The sequence below is a fragment of the Nerophis ophidion genome, linkage group LG17 (assembly GCF_033978795.1).
Source record: "Nerophis ophidion isolate RoL-2023_Sa linkage group LG17, RoL_Noph_v1.0, whole genome shotgun sequence".
Taxonomy (NCBI): Eukaryota; Metazoa; Chordata; class Actinopteri; order Syngnathiformes; family Syngnathidae; genus Nerophis; species Nerophis ophidion.
In genome coordinates, this window is record NC_084627.1 from 19,872,081 (window position 1) to 19,888,840 (window position 16,760).

The following is a 16,760-nucleotide window of genomic DNA, read 5'->3' on the forward strand; positions in this document are numbered from 1 at the left end:
TGAGTGTCATACAAGTATGAAGAGAAGTTAACCACTGGTAAATACAAAAACAAATCAACAATTAAGTAAAATTACCCAACTTTTGATGAAGTATTGCCGCCTAGTGGTTTTTTATAGGTGTTGCTATAATTAATAGCTGCTCTGTGTCAGCCTGAATAAATATAAAGACTCCAAAAAATTATGTATATAAAAATATGTGTGCAATATATATCCATCCATCCATTTTCTACCTCTTATTCCCTTTGGGGTTGCAATATATATATATATATATATATATATATATATATATATATATATATATATATATATATTTTAGATCGGGGGCCACATGGAGAAAAATCTACTCCCAAGTGGGCCGGACTGGTAAAATCAAAGCACGATAACTTAAAAATAAAGACAACCTCAGATTGTTGTCTTTGTTCAAAAATAGAACAAACACATTTTGAAAATATGCAAATCATAATGTTATTGTTTTTTTTTTTTACACTTACATGTTGCGGTTAATAGTATTCTGTATTTATTTGTTGTTATTTATATTTTCTGAATAAATGTTGTAATAATTGTCATGTTTTGTGGTCACATTCTGTTGTGTTTTGGATTCATTGGGCACTCTGGTTTGTTTTGTCACCATGCAAACCCATCAGTTTTCACCTGTTATGTGTTCACGACTAACACACCTGATTTTTCTGAACTCACACACCAGTTTTCAAGCACCACAGCACTATTTAAGCCTGTAGTTGCCAGGCAGTCAGCCTGGCGACATCACCTTCTACTCACCCTCTATCACCCTCAATACCTAACTGCTCACTTCTTGCCATAGATTCATGCTTTTCACGTCACAGTAAGTGGTTTTGTTGTTCATAGTTCTGCCATTGTGCGAGTTTTTGTTTTCAGAGCCAAGTTTTTGTACCTCTTCTGTGAGCGCCTTTTATTTATGCCCTTTGTTTTTGTAATACCTGTTGAGTGTTAAAATCAAATAATGTTTGTACCTTTTGCACCACGGGAAAACAAACCACACCATAGTCCATGGCATGACAATAATGTTCATCAGTCAACTTATTGGTGTTAATTTTCAATCAAAATAAAAAAAAATATCAAAATCAAATCACAGGATGTTATGTTGTTTGCTCATTTTTCTCCACTCAACATCATTTTTTATTTTTTTACATATGTAGCATAATTTACAAAGATACAAAGAATTTCTATTGCGCCATCGAGAGGACACTTTTAGAACAGCAGTTTATTTCATTGAAAAATCTCGGCTCATTTCTATACTTAGCAAACTTATCCCGGGGGCCGGATAAACCTGTTTGCGGACCTGATCCGGCCCAAGGACCGTACGTTAGACACCCCTGCTTCAGACGCTTACTGAGAGATTTGCTTTAATTTCACTCTATAAACGACTTCAAATCTATATTAAAGTCGGACTTTTGAGGCATTTTCTTTCTCGAAAATTTTGATTGGAAATTGTGCAACTTTGTATCGTATTATAAGTGTACATGCATTGTATTTTTGGTCATGTACACATAGCTACTGCAGTACAGTGCTGTCTCCAAATTGGAACGATGACGATGTCGGACAATTTAGTACTGAGCGTAAATTAGCATTCATGTGTGATGCAGGTAACTACAGTAGTAGCGTTAGCAACATACGCTAACAGTTCATTTCTTTTTCCACTTGCATGACCAAGGAAATGTTTGTAAAGAAAATTAGATGTAAATTTGTGATACAGCATATATTACACTCCCCTGCATATGCCACTAAATTAAGAGAATGTTATTGTCAAATGGTTTATTTTTATAATAGTTAAATGATCTTTTACACATGGATGCTGGTTAAGAATGCTAAAATGGTGCTTAAAATGTGCTTATAGGTTTTTTTTTAATTATTTTTTTGTATTATTTCCGATATGACAAGTTATTGCAAAACATTTACTTACTGTACTTGGTACTACTGAGTGAGTTCAGTGTGGCTTTTCGTGAAAAGTAAATGTAGGAAAAAGTAAGCGAAAAATAGACAACTGATCAAATGACTAAACCTACTCAGTGGCCTCGTGAGACCCAACCTCGGTTGATGATTTTAGGTTGTCCTGAAGAATTTGAAGGTAATCCTTCTTTTTTATTGTCCCATTTACTCTCTGTAAAGCACAAGTTCCATTTGCAGCTGTGACGGGTCTCCAGCCGTCCTCGTGTGGGTTGCAGTGACGATCGACACAGGACGCATCGTAACAGGTTTGACTTTGATTTATTCTTTCAACCAACACATTGTCTTGCCAGTCGGCCGGGCCAATTTCTAGCTCGCTGGCTCTTCCTGCTCGTCCTGGCGCACCTTTCGGTGGCCGGTGGCTGCGTCTGCCGCGGAGGCTAATCTCGCTCAGGGTCTCTCTCGTCGTGCTCGTGGTCGTTCGCCGTGGTTTCCTCACCTACTTCTGCCACGATTGTTCCTCCTTCTCCCCTTTTATACTGCAGCAGAAGATGAGAGCATGTGTGTCGCTTAGGCACCTGACTCGGCTGGCTGCAGCGTCGCTCCGAGTGCGTCCCACCTTTCCTCTCCGCCACATGCCCTGCCCTGCCATCTCGGATAAGACCGCCGTCTGTCCTAACCCGCTGTCGGCTCGACGGCTCCGTCTCTCCACAGCAGCAAAACAGGCCCAGAGCATAATACTACCACCACCATGCTTGACGGTAGGTGGGTGTTCCTGGGATCTTAGTAGTTAGAGTGTCCGCCCTGAGATCGGTAGGTCGTGAGTTCAAACCCCGGCCGAGTCATACCAAAGACTATACAAATGGGACCCGTTACCTCCCTGCTTTGGCACTCAGCATCAAGGGTTGGAATTGGTGGTTGAATCACCAAAAATGTGTTAAGGTTTTTAAGAGGAGTGACGGCAAACTGACACCAGGGGGGGTATGTTCAATAATTATATATAGTAAGTATATATAATGAAAAAATAAACAATACTAAACTAATAAGATAACCCAAGGAAATGGAGTGTGTCAAACCCAAGTGCGAATGTGTGTAGATTAACAGAAGAGTGTGTTACCGTAAATGTTGAACGAGGATGCAGACAAAACCAAAGAGGGCAAGGAAAAAGGAGTCCAAATTCCGCGAAGGGTCCGTGGGGCAGAGAGAGAGACGTCAGAGTCCGGGGGCGAGCAAGAAATGGAAATAAGGGAGGCAGTCCGAATCCAGGGCAACGGAAGGGAAACACTGCGGAAAACACGGGAGAACAAACAAGTATGTCACAACATGAGGGAAAAGCGCAGAGAGAGAGAGAGCATAAGCCTTACCGTATCCGATATGAGAATTAAGTTCCCGCCCCAATCCTTGGGTCCACTGGTCCTTTATTGAGCTTGCCCTCATCAGTTCCAGGTGAGTAGATTGGTAAATGTGTGCAGGCTTGTGGCTGCGTGGGCGTGCTGCGCTCAGCGTGAGCGGGGGCGTGTCCGGGTGCGCTGTCAGTGGGTGCTCTGGGTGGTCCCGCAGCGGAGTCTGACGCAAACTGCGCGTGTGCCGCAACAAAATGATTCCAGGGCTCGGCCACCGCTGCTGCTCACTGCTCCACTCACTTCCCAGGGGGTGAACAAGGGTGATGGGTCAAATGCAGAGAATAGTTTCGCCACACATAGTGTGTGTGTGACAATCATTTAACTTTAATGTTTTGCTCATCAAACAGAAACCATTAACAACAGGCTTATAAGTACTTGGATGTACAGCACATGTGGTCATTTATAAAAATTAACTCAGTTGTTACTCCTGGCTGTTTTTATAGATTTTTTTTTTAAAGGTTTGCAGTCGCCAACAAGCGGTGTAATTTGGCGGGACGAAATAGGAAGGTAGTAGTTAGGAGAAGGAGTGCAGACATCTCAAAACATCAAAAAAAAAAAAAAAAAAGAACACAAACGGTTGAAGTGATTTTTAATTATGAATACATCAAAAGTGACTTTTGACTTTGGAGACGACCAGGTTTGTTTGTGAGGGTGAACTTGTTAATATAATTTTTTTTTTTTAAAACATAATTGTCAGGCTTTCCCCTGACAGTTTGTCTATGTTTTAGTTTTTTCCTCTGCATTTGTCTGTTTCCTCTGTGTTTAGTTCCTGTCTAGTGCTCTTATTTTGTCAGCTTCCTGTCTTGTTCCCTGAATGCTGTGTTCCTCCTCAGCTGCGGCTGATTGGCACCTGGCCACACCCGTTGCCAATCAGCCTGCTCCTATTTGTACCTGCTTTGTCTTGTGTCAGTTGCTGGATCATTGTATTGTCATTCGGACTTGTCGTTGCCATATGTTGCTCTTGTCGTGTCTGTGATTTTTTTCAGCTATTACCTGTCGTGCTACATTTTGTCCTGGTCGTCGTAGCGGTAAGCTGTTCTTGTTAGCCATTAGTTATTTCCAGTTTTTCTGTTTGCTATCCTATAGCTCCCATGCTAAAGTTCCTTTTTGTTTTCTAGCTTCCAGTGCTAGCTCCCTTAGTTTGTTATTCCGCCCACGTGCATGCTTTTTGTTTGTTCTTGTTCTATTATTTATATTAAATAATGTCTTCATATCCAATGCGCATCCATCTCTGCATCTTGGGGTTCAACAACTAATAACTCTGACAATAATCCCTACATGTCCCCCGCCCCGCAGTGTGAGTTTTAAAACACCCCAGTGTTTCTATTAGGGGCCAACTTCACATTCACTATCAGATCATCTCCCCAAAAATGTTTAAGGCAGTCGCCCCTGTCAAATTTGGGGTACTTTGCATTCTGCATTGCAAATGGAGGCTTTTAGTGTGCAGGTAATGATGCTCATGCTGTGTGAGTGTGTGAGGAGGCCAATTAAGCGTATGTGTGGTGGCCGGGACCACAGCGTGCTTGGGCTCCCTCTAGGCTAAAGACACAAGTTAGTAAACACTACTTGATGACACACACACACGCACACACACACACACACACACACACACTGTACCCCCGTGAGATCCAAATGTAAGAGTGGTACCGAAAATTCTGCCATTCCAAAAATAATAATGCATAGTTTTGATTGACAGTAAGAAGGACTCTTTTGTTTTATTTTTAATAAATGTGTCTATTTTATTCATCTTTTATCTTTGTATTTTCCACCAAGGGCTACAAACCGACAAATCTAACAATTTAAAATATTTTTGCAAGCTAAAAGTCATGTATATTCTAATTAGGACTGTCAAATGAATGAAATATTTAATCCCGATTTGTCACATCATACGTAGTTAACTCATAATTATTTGGAATAATCATTTTAAGTGTACTTAAATGGATGATTTTTAAGTTTTTAATACCATCAACAATGTTAGAGATGGGAGTTTATAAGATTTTTACGGTTCCGATTCCACTTTCGTTGGATTAGCAGCATTTTTGCTTTAGTTTAGAGCTAACAATGTCACGACTTGGACTTGGGCGTGGATTGTTTTCCCAAGGTGCAAAACGAAAGTTGTAGCGGGCAAGGCGTGAAGATAAAGACATATTTTATTTTAACACTATACAGGAACAAACGAAAGGCGCTCTCAGCAGAGGTACAAAAACTTAACTATGAAACAAAACTATCGCAAAGGCAAAACTATGAACATAAAACAAAACACTTGCACAATGGCATGAATAACAAAAAACTTACTTGGAAAGAGACAAGGGGCATGGATCATTGGCATGGATGTGGAGAGTGTGATCGAGGGTGATAAATGGTGATGTTGCCAGGCTGACTACCTTGCAACTGTGGTTTAAATAATACTGTGGTGATTTGTGAAAACAGGTGCGTGACATGGGGACAAGGTGAAAACTAATGGGTTGCTACGGTGACAAAACAAACAAAAGTGCAGAAGGAGTCCAAAACAAAACCAGGCATGACTAAAACAAAATATGATCACACGGACATGACAAACATGAACTTACAAAGCCAACAGTGAGGTCTTAAAAGGCGCATAGCACAGATAAAAAACTTTTGAAAATACATTCTAAAAAGAAATTCTGTAGAATTTAACCCCCCCCCCAAAAAAAACATATGTGGATATTACACAACAATGTAACATTTTGAAACATCTTTAAAACTTTTAAGAACCTAGAAAATATACTATGCCGGGGGTCGGCAATCCAAACTGTTGAAAGAGCCATATTGGAACAAAAATACAAAAACAAATCTGTCTGGAGAGGCAAAAATATTAAAAGCCATATTACATACAGATAGTGTGTCATGAGATATAAATTTAATTAAGAGGACTTAAAGGAAACTAAATGAGCTCAAATATAGCTACAAATGAGGCATAATGATGCAATGTGTACATAAATAGCATGTTAGCATCGATTAGCTTGCAGTCATGCAGGGAACAAATATGTCTGATTAGCACTCCACACAAGTCAATAACATCAACAAAACTCACTTTTGTGCATTCACGCACAATGTTAAAAGTTTGATGGACAAAATGAGACAGAAAAAGAAGTGGCATAAAACACGTCCTGGAAAGTCGGAGAAAGTTGTACATGTAAACAAACTATGGTGAGTTCAGGGACCGCCAAAATTAGTAGGACAAAACGCCGCTCGTCAGATACTCGAATCAGTGAAGCATGTTTAATATAAACAGTGTGCTTTATAACAATTAGTGATATTTTTGTCATGTTTGTCCTCTTGCAGAAACTATATTAAAACAAAAAAATTATTTTTTTTCCCCTAATTTTTTTCCATTTTTCATACAATTTTGAAAAAGCTCCAGAGAGCCTCTAGAGTCGCGGGCTGCCGACCCCTGTGCTATGCAAAGGTTTGTTTCAACTTACCAGGTGAAACTAATATAATGACATGGGCTAATGGAATGCAACATGATACATTTCGAACCTTCTTTTAATATAAAATTGAGCTTTATTGCTTTAAGCTTATGAAAACCTTCAATTGAAAATCTGTGAAAATATAGTGGGGGGTTTTCTGTAAGCCATGATCATCAAAGTTGTATTAAATAGAGGCTTGACACATGTCACTAAGCATGTAAAGTGTTTATATCACAAATAACACACTAAAAAATGTTGTGTTAAATAATAACCCAATTTTAACCCAACTGCTGGTTCAGGAAAGGACAATACCCTCATTTATATATATATATATATATATATATATATATATATATATATATATATATATATATATATATATATATATATATATATATATATATATATATATATATATATATATATATATAACTTAATATTGGGTTACTCCCAACAAAACTATTGGGTTGAACTAGAGATGTCCAATAATATCGGACTGTCGAAATTATCGGTATCGATTTCAAAAAGTAAAATTCATGACTTTTTAAAACGCAGCTATGTACACGGATGTAGGGAGAATTACACAGCGCCAATAAAAAGCACTGCCTTTGCGTGCTGGCCCATTCACATAATATGTATGGCTTTTCACACACACAAGTTAATGCAAGGCATACTTGGTCAACAGCCATATAGGGTCACACTGAGGGTGGCCATATAAACAACTTTAACACTGTTACAAATATGCGCCACACTGTGAACCCACACCAAACAAGAATGACAAACACATTTTGGGAGAACATCCGCACCATAACACAACATAAACACAACAGAAAAAATACCCAGAACCCCTTGCGGCACTAACTCTTCCGGGATGCTACAATATACACCCCCTTGTCCCAAATTCCAAGCTGCTGTTTTGAGGCATGTTAAATAAATAATGCACTTTGTGACTTCAATAATAAATATGGCAGTGCCATGTTGGCATTTTTTTCCATAACTTTAGTTTTTTTATTTTGGAAAACCTTGTTACATTGTTTAATGCATTCAGCGGGGCATCACAACAAATTAGACATAATAAAGTGTTAATTCCACGACTGTATATATCGGTATTGGTTGATATCGGTATCGGTAATTAAGAGTTGGACAATAGCCGAATATCGGATATCGGCAAAAAAGCCATTATCGGACATTTTAGGTTGAACTATTTAATCCAAAAGTTAACTTATGCTAACTCAATGTTGGCTGATTGTAAATAATGGTAATGAAATGTAATCTATAATAACATTCCCTTAAAGAAAAAAGTAACTTTTTAATTATAAAAAGCCTTTTAAAATGTGTTACTCATTGAAAAACAACCCAAAGCCCCAGAAATTTAGTCAAAACAATACCCTTTTAACCCCAAAAATGTACTGCTATTCATAAAAATAACTCCAAATTTTAACCCAACACTAGCAACTCATAATTTGGGTTATCAAAATAACCCAGTATTTTTCAGTGTGTAGTTTCACATTTTCTGCTGCCTGGGATGAGATCAGCCCAGGTAAAAAACCTGATATTCATCCATAGTTGATATTGCATATTGATCATTTGTCCTCCTCTTGATGAAAGAGCAACCTTGGAATTATTAAAAGTAGTGCTGTTGCGATTTTTTGGGGGGTAAAATGTCGGCAAACTTCGATGCGCTTTTCCCGCCCAGTGCCACCAACGTTGCGTAATGACGTTATCCTCACCTAGAAGAAGAACCGTTTAGAGAATATATATATATATATATATATATATATATATATATATATATATATATATATATATATATATATATATATATTTTTTTTTATATATATATATATATATATATATATATATATATATATATATATATATATATATATATGTACAGGAATAGGGTTTTCCTCATGCTATTATCAAACAATTGCCTATGCCCATCCATCCATCCATAATTTACGCCCTATGTGCCAAAGTCAAGGCCCGCGGGCCCAATCCGCCCCTCGAATAAATTATCTATGGCCCCTATGATGATATTTGATTAGTATTAGAACCGTCCTAATACTAAAACAGTCGCCTCCTGCTGTTTTGCACGCACCAATACTCCATCAGTGTTGGTGCAAGGACTTTTCAAATAATCAAGTCATAAAAATGAGGTCCGACGTAAAATTTTTGGTGTACCACTTTTTGTGACCGTTTAGAAAACAAATGATAAATGTATGCATTATCCTGTTTTATATCACATTCTATAAAGGTTGTCATAAACGTTACTTAATTCATTAAAACAAATTATACAAAAGAAAACACATTTTTATGCATTTCCTACATGGATCTAAACTTTACCGCTGCCGGTATTTTTTTCTACATTTTTATTGTAATATATTCAGAACGTGTTAAATTTTTGGCCAAAGTAAGACAAAGAAAACAATATGATGTTGTCTTTATTTTTGTAGTTTAAATACCATGATTTTAATAGTCCGGCACGCTTGTGCACAGATTTTCCTCCATGTGGCCTCTGAACTAAAATGAGTTTGACAACCCAATTCTACGCATTTTATCATGATTCATTTTTTTGGGTATGTGGTAAAAAAAAATATGTACATTTTACAGTCAAAACCTGACAGCTCAATAGCCAGAATTTTATACTAAAATTGATGGTGTTTTTTTTTTTTTTTTTTTAGAGAATATTACTGTCAATGAAAAAAAGGCACCATTTTGCTTTTGTTGTAAAATTATGGTGACTAATTTATCTTTTTCTTAAATATTTTTATTGTAATATTTTCAGAATGTGTTTATTTTATTTTTGGCCAAAGTAAGACAAAGAAAACAATATGATATTGTCTTTATTTTTTAGTTGTAATGCCATGATTTTATGAGTCCGGCCAGCGTGTGCACAGATTTTCCTCCATGTGGCCCCTCAGCTAAAATGAGTTTGACAACCTAGTTCTACGCATTTTATCATGATTCATTTTTTTGGGTATGTGGTAAAAAAAAAAAATCTGTACATTTTACAGTCAAAGCCTGACAGCTCAATTGCCAGAATTTTAGACTAAAATTGATGGTGGTTTTTTTTTAAGAATGTTACTGTCAATGGAAATAAGGCACCATTTTTTTGTTGTAAAATTATGGTGACTTTATCGTTTTTTTCTGTATTTTTATAGTAATATTTTCAGAATGTGTTTGCTCAATTTTTGGCCAAAGTAAGACAAAGAAAACAATATGATGTTGTCTTTATTTTTAATTTTTAATGCCTTTATTTAATAGTGCGGCCCGCGTGTGCACACATTTCCCTCCATGTGGCCCCTGAGCTAAAATGAGTTTGACACCCCTCTTCTATGCATTTCACCACAATGCATTTTTTTAGGTACCCGGTAAAAAAAAAAAATCTTTACATTTTACTGTCAAAACCTGACAACTCAATAGCCAGAATTTTACACTATGGTGTTTTTTGTTGTTGTTTTTTTTAGAGAATGTTACTGTCAATAGCAAAAAGGCACAATTTTTTGTTATTGTAAAATTCTGGTGACTAATTTATTTACAGTAAAATATACAGTTGTTGTTTTTTACGGTGTATTAGAGTTAATAAAAAAATCGATACTAGTTTTTTTTACAGTGATATCTGGCGACTTATTTACCAGTTTTTTACTGCAAAATCAATTGTAAATTTTAGAGTGTACAACTTGATGGATAATCATAGGTCAAACAGATATTTAAGTATTTGTTCTCATAAAAAAAATATGTTTGGTATTACATCAATCAATCAATCAATCAATGTTTACTTGGATAGCCCTAAATCACTAGTGTCTCAAAGGGCTGCACAAACCACAACACAAACCACCACGACATCCTCGGTAGGCCCACCTAAGGGCAAGGAAAACTCACACCCAGTGGGACATCAGTGACAATGATGACTATGAAAAACCTTGGAGAGGACCGCATATGTGGGCACCCCCCTACACCCCTCTAGGGGACGGAAAGCAATGGATGTCGAGCGAGTCTAACATGATACAGTGAAAGTTCAATCCATAGTGGATCCAACACAGCCACGAGAGTCCAGTCCAAAGCGGATCCAACACAGCAGCAAGAGTCCCGTTCACAGCGGAGCCAACAGGAAACCATCACAAGCGGAGGCGGATCAGCAGCGCAGAGATGTCCCCACCCAATACACAGGCGAGTGGTCCATCCTGGGTCCTGACTCTGGACAGCCAGTACTTCATCGATGACCTGTGTCCCCCCCCTCCACAAGGGAGAGTGGGACAGAGGAGAAAAAGAAAAGAGACGGCAGATCAACTGGTCTAAAAAGGTGGTCTATTTAAAGGCTGGAGTAGGGGTGTCAAACTCAAATACAGAGTGGGCCAAAATTTAAAACTGAACAAAGCCGCGGGCCAAGGTTGAACAAATTAAACTCTTAATAGGGACCCAAATAAGTTTTGTATTAAATATTGAACAAGCAAGGCTTATATAACTTTAGTGACATGCAAAATCCATTTTCAAATAATAATAATAATAATTAAGAAAATATCAATGGCATATCAAATACAATTTAAATAAAAATGTTATGCCTTTTTTTCTATTTGCAATCTTCTGAGGTAAATATCAACTTTTTTCCACAGGCTAATACTAAATTTGAAAATAAAATAACAATAATGAATGAACCAAACATTTAAGCCTTGAAGTGGCAAGAGAAAATGCATGAATAAAACGTTAATTATTGGTCAGTTTGCTGGAAGTTTCCCGGAAGAGTTAGTGCTGCAAGGGGTTCTGGGTATTTGTTCTGTTGTGTTACGGGGCGGATGTTCACCCGAAATGTGTTTGTCATTCTCGTTTGGTGTGGGTTCACAGTGTGGCGCATATTTGTAACAGTGCTAAAGTTGTTTATACGGCCACCCTCAGTGTGACCTGTATGGCTGTTGACCAAGTATGCCTTGTGTGTGTGTGTGTGTGTGTGCGTGCGTGCGTGCGTGCGTGCGTGCGTGCGTGCGTGCGTGTGTGTGTAAAAGCCACAAATATTATGTGACACGCTGTTAGTATGGAGGAAAAGCGGACGTGACGACAGGTTGTAGAGAATGCTAAAGGCTGTGCCTTAAATGCATGCCCCCAATATAGTTGTCCAGGTGGAAATCGGTATAAATTCGGGAGAATGGTTGCCCCAGGAGATTTTCAGGAGGGGCACTGAACTTCGGGAGTCTACCGAGAAAATTAGGAGGGTTGGCAAGTATGAGTATTAGCGGTGAATGCGGTGTTACAGCGGCACCGACACTGTATAATACCGGCGGCCAACTCTAATGCTAAATTGATATTGCCTCAAGGGCCAAATTAAATTACACGGCGGGCCACATTTGGCCCGCGGGCCAGAGCTAGAGTATACAAATTAGTTTAGAAGGGTTAAAACTCACAAAAATCAGTTCCCAGTGTCTTATTTTAGTTTTTCGAAGTTTTTTTCAAAATTTTACCCGTCCCGGAATATCCCTAAAAAAGGCTTTAAAGTGCTTGATTTTCGCTATTTGCGAAGCCACTGTCCATTTCCCTGTGACGTCACATAGCGATTCCAATACAAACAATGGCGAATAGCACAGCAAGATATAGCGACATTAGCTCGGATTCAGACTCGGATTTCAGCGGCTTAAGCGATTCATCAGATTACGCGTGTATTGAAACAGATGGTTGGAGTATGGAGGCAGATAGCGAAAACGAAATTGAAGAAGAAACTGGAGCTATTGAGGGAATAGCTATTGACGCTATTCGGCCATGCATGTCTGTGTTAGCATCGCCGGTAAAATGTGCGGACCAACCGATCAGGACTTTCGCATTGACAGTGGATCAACTTAAATCCGTCGATTGGTAAGTGTTTGTTTTGCATTAAATGTGGGTGGAAGGAAACGCTGGATGCAAATACAACTACAAATCTACATACAGGTAGCCTAAATAGCATGTTAGCATCAATTAGCTGGCAGTCATGCCGCGACCAAATATGTCTGATTAGCACATAAGTCAGTAACATCCACAACACTCACCTTTGTGATTTCGTTGACTTTATTGTTGGAAATGCATCTGCTTTGAGTGTCGCAGGATATCCAGACATTCTTGTCATCTCTGTGCCATCTCTGTCGTAGCAACGCCGGTAAAAACCAAATGAGGGACTTTCGCATCTCTTAACACTGGAACAACTTAAATCCGTCGATTGCTAAGTGTTTGTTTGGCATTAAATGTGGATGGAGGGCAAGGCTGGATGTAAATATAGCTACAAATGAGGCATAATGCTGCAATATGTACACACAGCTAGCCTAAATAGCATGTTAGCATCGATTAGCATGTCGTGCTAATCGATGCACATTCTACGTAAATCTACTTGAATCCGTCCCTGATCGTGTTGTTACACCCTCCGACAACACACCGACGAGGCATGATGTCTCCAAGCTACCGGAAAACAGTCGAAAAAACGGAAAATAACAGAGCTGATTTGACTCGATGCGTGTGATGTGGTTGGGAAAAATGGCGTTGACTACCGATGTGACGTCACGTTCTGACGTCGTCGCTCGGAGAGCGATAAACATACAGGCGTTTAATTCGCCAAAATTCACCCATTTAGAGTTCGGAAATCGATTAAAAAAATATATGGTCTTTTTTCTGCAACATCAAGGTATATATTGATGCTTACATAGGTCTGGTGATAATGTTCCCCTTTAACATTATCACCAGACCTACTGTATGTAAGCGTCAATATATACCTTGATGATAATGTTCTCCTTTAACATTATCACCAGACCTATGTAAGCGTCAATATATACCTTGATGGTGCAGAAAATAAAATATTTTTTTAACCGATTTCCGAACTCTAAATGGGTGAATTTTGGCGAATTAAACGCTTTTCTGTTTATCGCTCTTTTTGCAATGACGTCAGACCGTGACGTCTCCGAGGTAGTACACCCGCCATTTTCATTTTCAACACATTACAAACACTGGGTCTCAGCTCTGTTATTTTCCGTTTTTTCGACTATTTTTTGGAACTTTGCAGACATCATGCCTCGTCGGTGTGTTGTCGGAGGGTGTAACAACACTAACAGGGAGGGATTCAAGTTGCACCACTGGCCCGAAGATGCGAAAGTGTCTGCCGCCAGACCCACATTGAATGTACCAAAGTGTCTCCACATTTTACCGGCGATGACAGACATGGCACAGAGATGTATGGATTACCTGCAGATGCATTTGCAACTATAAAGTCAACAAATTTACAAAGGTGAGTTTTGTTGATGGTGACTTATGTGCTAATCAGACATATTTGGTTGCGGCGTGACTGCCAGCTAATCGATGCTAACATGCTACGCTAATTGACGCTAACATGCTATTTACCGGCGGTGCTAAAACAGACATGGCACAGAGATGTATGGATAACCTGCAGATGCATTTGCAACTATAAAGTCAACGAATTCACAAAGGTGAGTTTTGTTGATGTTGACTGCCAGCTAATCGATGCTAACATGCTATTTACCGTCGGTGCTAAGGCAGACATGGCACAGAGATGTATGGATAACCTGCAGATGCATTTTCATCTATATTACGTTCCCCTCCACCTACTTTTAATGCGAAAAAAACACTTACCAATAGACGGATTTAAGTTGCTCCAGTGTCACGAGATGCGAAAGTCCTGATCGTTTGGTCCGCACATTTTACCGGCGATGCTAACGCAGCTATTCGGCCATGCTATGGCTATGAATAGCGTCAATAGCTATTCGGTCAATAGCTTCAGTTTCTTCTTCAATACTTTCATACGCCAACCATCCGTTTCAAAACATGCGTAATCTGTTGAATCGCTTAAGCCGCTGAAATCCGAGTCCGAATCCGAGCTAATGTCGCTATATCTTGCTGTGCTATTCGCCGTTGTTTGTTTACATTGGCAGCACTGTATGATGTCACAGGGAAATGGATAGTTGCATCGCAAATAGCGAAAATCAAGCACTTTAAAGCTTTTTTTTAGGGATATTCGGGGACCGGTAAAATTTTGAAAAAAAATTCAAAAAATACAACAAACCACTGGGAACTGATTTTTATTGTTTTTAACCCTTTTGAAATTGTGATAATGTTCCCCTTTAAGGTGAGACTTAAATGCCTCTATAATATTTGTTGCATTATTACATATTACAGATTAAACGATATGCAATTACATGCAGTAAAATTAGTGTTGAAAATAATGAATACATTTATTAAAAGATAAAGTATTTTATTGACTCATGTAATTTCCAGGTTTTCACAGGCCACAATAAAGTGATGTGGCAGGCCTGTTTTTTGTTTTGTTTGTTTACAGGCGGCTTCCCATAAATGTGACATTGTCAAGGCAGAATATTTGTCTTCTTAGTCCAATCGCACAGAAAAAGGACTGGAGGACAATTCAAAGAAGAACAGACGGACAAAACGAGGCGAGACAAGCCGCAGGAGGCCACCTGTGTCGTCACCCCCTTGCAGAGAGTCATAGTGGGGGAGGTGAAAATTAAAACACACAGGCGGCGTCTTGCACCTCAGCTCAGGACGGACACCCCCCCACCCAGCCCCTTTATCCCTTGGTCTCAGTGGGGTCGGGGACCTGTGTGTGTATGTGTGTGCGTGCGTATGTGTGTGTGTGTGTGTGTGTGTGTGTCCACACCCCTGAGAAATCCCTCCTCCAAACTTCACACACTGACACAGGTGAGTCACAAGTGTAGTTGCTGTCGCTGCATATCTGAAGTGTGTGATCACTTGGGTGGAGGGGCCGGGGAGCGCCATGTGCAAGAAAGCCTCCGCCCATACGGCACGTTTTTGAAAACTGAACCTCATGGGTGACTTTTTGCTTCTGCTCCATGTCACAGAGGAAAGACAAAAAAATGATGCTTTTTGAGCTTCTGATAATGTAGTGGTTTACTCGTGCTTCCAGTGTGGGCTCACTCCCACTCGGTGATGGTGTGAATTCTCATCTGTCTCTATATGTGCCCTGTGATTGACAGCTGACAAGTCTGCCTTTTGCCCCTAGATTTCTGGGATCGGCTCAGACTTCACCGGACAGGATGAGTGGTAGGAAATGGATTAATTAATTGATTAATTTGTCGGCGATCACTCGAAACGAGTATGATTGTCCTCCTGTTGGTGGGTCTGCTTTCAGGAGAACGCCTGTGCGTGAATTATTTTAAAGTGGGGAGACTGGTGCACAGACAGCCACCACACTGTCCTTAGTGGAGAAAAGGCCAGGGTCCAATGGCATGGCGACCAAGACAATTGGGGGCCCATCTTTGCTGCAGCCTTCTTCCGCCTTTGTGACCGTTGTGGAGCTTCTATGCAACCATCATCCGCCCACTCCGCAGTTGAGGTCTAATTACAGTATAGGGCTGTCATTCAAGTACAGGTACAATTCCAAAGTAAAAATGTACATATACATATATATATTTTTTCTTTTTTTCTTTTGTGATAATACTTTTGTTTTAATAATAATTATTAGTTTGACCAAATCAAGGTTGCACAAAAGGTCAGCCTCCAGTATAGTTGCCAACCCTCCCGATTTTCCCGGGACACTCCTGAATTTCAGTGCCCCTGTTGTGTTTTATTAAGAGGCGATGACGGCAGACTAACACCAGGTGGCTGTAATGTCAAAAGATTTATTTTTATATCAAGTAAATATATATATAATAAAAATATGAACAATACTAATGAATAAACCAAGGAAATGAAGTGTGACAAAAACTCAAGTGTGTATGGTGTAGATTAGCTGAGGTGTGTCTTACCAAAATGTTGACGAGAGCGAAGCAACGCAGAAGTACATGGGAAAAAGTGTCCAAGCGGGAGGTCGAGAATCCAAAAGGCAGTCTGGGAGGCAAGGGGAACAACGGGGGATCCTGGAGAACACGGGGAGTGCTGCGGGAAGACAACAGGAAACATCAGAACAAACGGAAACACGGAAGTCGCAGGGGAAGAGAGAGTACGCGGGATAGAAGCCAGATACAGAATGCTTACACATGTACAGAAGACTATAATC